Source organism: Mus musculus, chromosome 7, assembly GCF_000001635.26.
Source record: "Mus musculus strain C57BL/6J chromosome 7, GRCm38.p6 C57BL/6J".
Classification (NCBI taxonomy): Eukaryota; Metazoa; Chordata; class Mammalia; order Rodentia; family Muridae; genus Mus; species Mus musculus.
This window is the reverse complement of record NC_000073.6, coordinates 115,171,246-115,178,092: the sequence shown is the minus strand read 5'-3', so window position 1 is coordinate 115,178,092 and position 6,847 is coordinate 115,171,246. Positions and strand designations below refer to the sequence as shown.

The 6,847-nt window shown below is 43.9% G+C and overlaps 1 pseudogene; it reads right to left on the bottom strand.

The window, feature by feature from the left end:
- Rpl19-ps10 (ribosomal protein L19, pseudogene 10) lies at window positions 5,403-6,102 on the bottom strand (annotated as a pseudogene).

Below are 6,847 nucleotides of genomic sequence, written 5' to 3'. Positions count from 1 at the left end.
AAAGGTCTGGAAGACCAAACGTATCCTTTCCTTGTAACCAAGAAATTTTCCGGTAGGTTTTAGCATCCATTTGAATGCACTAAAATACTGTATAATAGGTAGAAATGGAATTATGCTGGCCAAATGAAGACAGCAGATTAGAAGCCCTGAGTACACCCAGCTCAACCCCTCTCCACTGTCCTACTCCAGACCTTGTTGACAGCACCTACAGGGCACCATCATGGTAAATGCAGAGCATGCTGTTTAAAGCCCATGGCAGTGAATGACTGTGGGCGTGTCTTTCATACGCTGTGAATGAGGTGGGAAAAACAGAGAGATGTTACCTGCATTTTAAGGAAGACTAGTCACGTGGTCCCAGGGATGATGTTGGTGTCAAGTCAACTAGGCCAAAGTACCCAGAATGTTGATTTAATCCTGGCCCAGATGTTCCCGTGGAGGCATTTTAAAGACAAGACTGATATGCCAATCAACAGAGTTAAAGAAAGGTCAAAGATTCTGTGGGCCTCTTAGAATCAGTTGGAGGCCTCTAGAAGATATAGTCTAAATCTCCTTGTGAAAGAGGGAATTCTGTCTTTTTGTTGCTTAAATTCAACACTGCAGCTCCAACTCTTTCCTGAGCATCTTACCCACTAGCATACTCTGATGATTTGGGACTTACTAAAACCCTCAATGGCCTGAGCTAATTCCTTAAAATGTCTCCTGCCTCCTCTCTCCACACACCTGAGAATCATCACTGACATAGGTCCCTCAAGCACAGAGCAGCTTATTGGAACACTCCCCTCTCTTTTAACCACTTTCCCCTGAAAATATTAGAGATAAATGATTTGTGATCTGTGATTCCCAAGTGTGGCCCTTGTAGTATTAGTCTCTAGAATCCCACAAATGCCCCCATGCATATCTTTCTCTGCAGTAGTATAACTTGGAACCACCCCAGACCTTAACATGAGCCATCTGGGTTGTGTTCTTGGTTTATACCATTAACACCCTAGGGCTGTGGAGCAAGCCCCCTTTCCTGACTAAGCATTGTCATCCTTGGACTTAGGAGCAAGCCTTCTTCCCAGGCAGAGCACGGTCATCTTTCTTTAAAGCTGGGATCTGACTTAGGTCAATGTTTCCTACATAGTGGGTATTTTTAAGAGTTCTTTGGAAAAGGTTTAAGGTTTCTCTATTACCAAGCCGACTTGGAAAAGCCTGTATACAGTCATTCCCTCTTAGGGCATAATGGGAAACATTTATTCAAGGCTCTGAGAAGTCTTAAAGAAAAAAACAAACAAACATAAAACAAAACAAAACAAAAAACACAAGCAAAAATCAAACCAAAATAAAACAAACAAACAAACAAACAAACCATTTAATCCCACTCTCCCTGACTCTGAGTTATCTGATGAATAATTGCTAATATCTGTTAAATATAGCAGCGACCTATTCCTGGAATTATAATGAGCAATGGTTGCCATGGTCTTCTTTAGCCCTCAGATTGTTTATTCTTTACAGGCAAAGATGAAAAGAATGTATGAAGATGGAGGAGAGCTACGAAATGTGTTCCCAACATGACACGTTGCTTGCTGCACTCATGAACTCACAGCAGATATGGCATGGGTATGTGCATAAAATTTGTGCAGGGTGGAGTCTGTCAACATGCCATCACAGATGGGGAGGAGCTCACCCCTAACTGAGAAACTATTAGAAGTTAATGGCAGCTGAGAGAGGCAGACTCAGGTTTTATTGGGGGTGTAGATACTGGTAAGTCACTTACGTTTTAGTGGATGGCCCTACACCCATGCAAACAATTTTAACTAAACTCACTGAAATCTCCCTCCTTCACCCCCCTCACACATACCATGAAAGTGGGAGGGGGATTTTTTGGGGGGAAGAAGAAAGGATTCAGAAGGAATGGGCAGGGGATAAAAGAGGTAATGAAAGGTAAATATGATCAAAATATAATATAAGCACATATAAAATTGTCAAAGGATGAATTTCAAAAGTAGTTGTTAAAAGACTTGAAGACAAGTATCAAGATAAAAATTGGTCCTAATGTTTTCCACAATATCTGAAGGGTGTTCCACCTTTTACATCAGAACTTAATACACTGGCTATTGTAAGGATGAAAGTAAATAAAGTATGCAGAATACTTAGCACAGAGCCTAGCACCTAGAAGGCAGCCTCAATTTTATTTACCCTTGAGCCCAATATGTTTATGTTTAACAGTTGGGTTCTAAGAAGAATAATTCTAGCATTCAGTCCATTAAACCAAACTCAAACTTGTTTATGCTTAGATTATTTCACCCTTGGTGATGGGCTACTTCCAGGCATTTGAGAGCTCTGACATATCTTTGGCAAGCCTGGAACATTCTGGAGCCAACATACTAATGATTTAAGTGTTAATATATCCAGAGATAGGTCATTCAATTTTCTTTTAAATCCAGATCATAAAAAAAGAAAGGAATATCTGGGTCAAGGTGTACTGAGAGTTTGACTGAATCTGCAGGCTTTGGGCCTTTTTTTTTTTTTTTTGGCAAATGACAAGGGCTAGCCTCATGGTACAGCTTCCTATCCCAATACTGGGAGGGACAGAGTTGAATCTGCTGCAACCTAGCCCCAAAGCTCTGTTTTACTTGTCCAATACTTTTAGCTAATACACATATTTCCACACCTACTTTCTCCTCAGCCTTTCAAATCCCAGCTGACTTAAAAACAATTCTAAATACTCATTTAGCAGATGTGCCAACTGAGGTCCAAAAAGGTAGAGAGTTTGTCCAAATTCCCTGAGTTGGCCAGAGAGCCTGGACTAGAAATACTAGCCAACTGAACTTCACCTCATATAAGTGGTCCCAGGTAGAAGGAACACAGCCCTCTGGATCTGGATAGCAGGGAGCAGCTAGTGTGTGGGATACAGTGGATTGGTATGCAAGCTTGGTGGGCTCTGGCTAATCTCACAGGGAACCCTTCAATCTGAATAACAATCAACAAGATTTTAAAGAAATTTGGGCCAATTTCCTGGAAGTCTATGATTAATCTAATTGCTGGGTTTTCCTCTGTTTTTGTCTCCCACTGTTAATTTCATTTATTTTTCTCTTTCTTCCCCGACACAGCTTGCCTTGTCTCTATGTGCGGTTTTTGTCACTGTTGTTATTTGTCCATACATAGTTTGTCATTGGCGATGTATTCAATGGGATTGTTGTATTTGCTATGTTTGGGAATGAAAATTTTTCAATAGACAACATACTGCGTCGGGAAAAAAAGAGCACTGGGCAGAATTTCAGAGACCCCTTTTCCAAGCTGAGCTCTGTGGGTACCTGCTGAGTGTCTCTGGTATGCTAACTTCCTCATGATTAGAGGATCCTCTGCTTTCCCTGTCTCCTGTTGACATTAAAGAGTAGCTGGGATTACATGAGAAAACTTAAGGCCAAAAAGTTATGTATGTTCTGTGCATAAAAAAAAATACACAAGGGCTAAATATCATTGAGAGCCCCTCCTTTTTTCACAAAGGGATTCTGTTTTCTATGGACACTTCAAAAGTCATTAAATAGTAAGGGGTTTCTGAGGGCCAAAGCCATGTTCAAATTTATCTTAGTCAAAAGCCAGGAAGTGACAGGTGAAGGCCTTCAGAGCTCAGCTCGCACAGGTCAAGGGATGAGTTGAGGGGAGATTGGAAGGGTAAAGGAACTTGTCTGCACTCTCCAGAGCCAAACGTTCTAGATGAGACAGAGATCACAGACCTGGATGGGGCTGGAGATTTCCAGAGCACCCACTTGTGAAACGAAGGAATCCAAGCTCACAGGAGTCCAAGCCTGTTTCTGTTCCCTGACAGATGCCTAGGCCGGAAGCTCCCAGATGTGGAAGAATACAGATAAGCCACAGTAGATGGCAGTAATATTTGATACCAAGGCACTGAGGCAGGAGTGTGACATAGGTTCTGAGGCAGCCTGTCACTCCAGCTCTAGACCCAACTTCATGCTCTGGGGAAATGACTAAGCAGCCAGTCTAGGTCTTGGTCGTGGCTCTTCATTTTATCCAAGTCCTAGGCAGAGATTAATGGGGATCCTGCCCATAATTATCTTTGAAGACTTGAGAAGTCTCTCCTTACCAACCAGTGGTGAGGAAACTGAAGAATCAGTAAATACTTGGTGGGTCACACAAGAGACCACAATAATAATTCCCCTTAATCTTAGTTGTTAGTGTGCATTAGCTATAGGCCTGCCTTGCCTCATTGTTCCCCTCCCAGAAGAGATACTATTGCAACATACGTTTTATAATAATGACCAACTACATAAGTTGCAGGGTCCACCCAGTGCAAAATGGAAATACAGGTTCCTTGCTTAGTAGAATGCAGAGATTTTCAAGATGGTGAGTACAAAGCATTAAGCCAAGCAGGGGATGATTCTAAGCATGGCGCTGTGCAGATACTCAGGTTCTAGGCCTGAAGCCTAGCCCTGTGGAACTGAGGTATGGGGATAGTAAGTAATTTCCCCCCAAACAATAACATTAAGAAGCAGAGAGTTTGAGTACGTAGCTACTCTGAGGAACTGATTCAATGTAGGGAGATGGATAAGGGGTGAACCATCCAGCCTGCTTAGGCTGCCTTTGGAGAGGGAACCTCAGCAGTTACTTGCTGATTCTCTTAAAGGTCTCAGCCTGCCAGTCATGTGGCAATGCTAGGGCTAGAGGCTGTAGTGCTAAAATCCAAACTTGTACCCTCTCGTTCCAGACGTTGCAATTTCCTTTGGAGCACGTTTGCCTCATCTAGAAGCAGCAATAGTTTCAGTACACAAGCAACAGCAAGGAACAGGGTTACACATCAGGGAAATACTGCATAGTTTTGCCCCTGTGTTCACCCAGACCTCACAAAAAAAGTATCTTCTCTTAGCCATATAGTACACCCCTCTTCTTGAGGATGGCCTCCTTGACTCTGATTTCTGTTTTGGGCATGCAGATGACAGATGGGAGCATGGAAAGGCCCTAAAGCCATATCCCTGTGTCTTCTTGTTCTACATCCCAGTTTCTCATAGTTGTTTTCTTCCAGGAGTTCAGAGCCTCCTGTACCCCCACAAGTGAGAGTTGTCAAGAAGTGTGAACAGAAGAGGTGTGAACAAACTTCCATTACTCCTCTCCACCTTGGCGTTTGTGCCTTCATCTTCCTATGTCCAAAAGTGAAGGTTCCCACCAAAGTCTCCCTTAGACTTGGTGACCTTTGTACGTGTGACAGGCGAACTGGTGACAGACTGGACTGGTGTGTGTAATCAGGGGGCTACCTGCTCATGGGTTTGTTTGGAAAGGAAGCCTATGCTGTCTTGAGGTGAGATTGTTGAATAGTTGAACCCTGTATGGTCTGAGAGTAGGAAACCTAGTCTTGGATGAGCTAGAAGCAATGCCTTCCTCCCTCCCTGGAGCTTTTTTTTTTTAAGAGGGCAACGGACAAAGGCTTGATTTATTTTAATGACTGATCTAAGTGAGACACTATGTAGAGACACGAGGGAAGCTTTATTTCTTGGTCTCTTCCTCCTTCGACAGAGTCTTGATGATTTCTTCCTTCTTGGCCTGGACGCGCTCCTCCCGGCGCTTTCATGCTTCCTTGGTCTTAGACCTGTGAGTCTCAGCCTGATCATCCAGGAGCTTCTTGCGGGCCTTGTCAGCCTTCAGTTTGTGGATGTGCTCCATGAGGATCCGCTTGTTTTTGAATACATTCCCTTTGACCTTCTCATGTACAGGCTTGGTACATATGGCGGTCAATCTTCTTGGATTCCCGGTATCTCCTGAGAAGCCGGCGCAGGATCCTCATCCTTCTCATCCAGGTCACCTTCTCGGGCATCGGAGCATTGGCAGTACTCTTCCTCTTCCCTATGCCCATATGCCTGCCCTTCCATAGGGCCAGGGTGTTTTTCCGGCAACGAGCCCGGGAATGGACAGTCACAGGCTTGCGGATGATCAACCCATCTTTGATCAGCTTCTTGATCTGTTGACGGGAGTTGGCATTGACAATTTCATTGGTCTCATAGGGATCCAACCAGGCCCCCCCCCCCCTGCAGCGGAGGACACTGAGGCAAGCCTCTTCTGTATCCTGAGCATACTCATGGCTGCAGCCGCAGCAGCGAAAGGAAAGAGTCCCTGGAGCTTATGACTTAGCAGACAACACAGAGAGGAAACAATTTCACAAACAGTGTCCTATCTGTAATAGTGAAAAGTATGGGAAATCACAAGACCTGGTGAGTAGTAAGACAGTATGACCTAACCAGAGGCGCAGGAGTTAGGAGAAAAGGCAATTGGCAAAAACGTGGGTGAAGAAGAGGAATTGGATAGGAAATGGTGTGACAGAGGTGGTTAGATGTTATTCTAGCAGCAAAGGCAGCTGAGAGTGTGGCCGGTAAGTGCCTCAGTTATTATCAAACCATTATAAAGCTGCAGCTAGAACTCCACAAGGTGGCCTTGGCCGGGACTGGGTGGAGACAAGTCACCTGGAACTGTGGAGCTCTTTGGCGATTCTCACTTGTGTGGAGAAGACAAGGATTTCCCAAGAGTATGATGAGCATCCAAGGGTGAGAATGTGTGCGGGCTACCTATCATGGTGAGTGGAATACAACAGTTTCTGGACAGCCTGCTTCTGCTGACACTCTCAGTGAGACAAACAAGCTTTGGAGTTAGAATGGCCTTGAGTTGAAACATGGCTGTCTATACTGCTTTTGCAATCTTGAACTTATTATCTTTTCTTAGTCTCCTTTGCATCAAGTATAGAACAAGGATCACATGATTCACTAATGCCAAGGTCTATAACATTAAGTCAATATCACCTCAGCATTTTATCAGTCCTAATTTCTGAATCCATCTGTGAATTCAACATCCGAGGGAACGA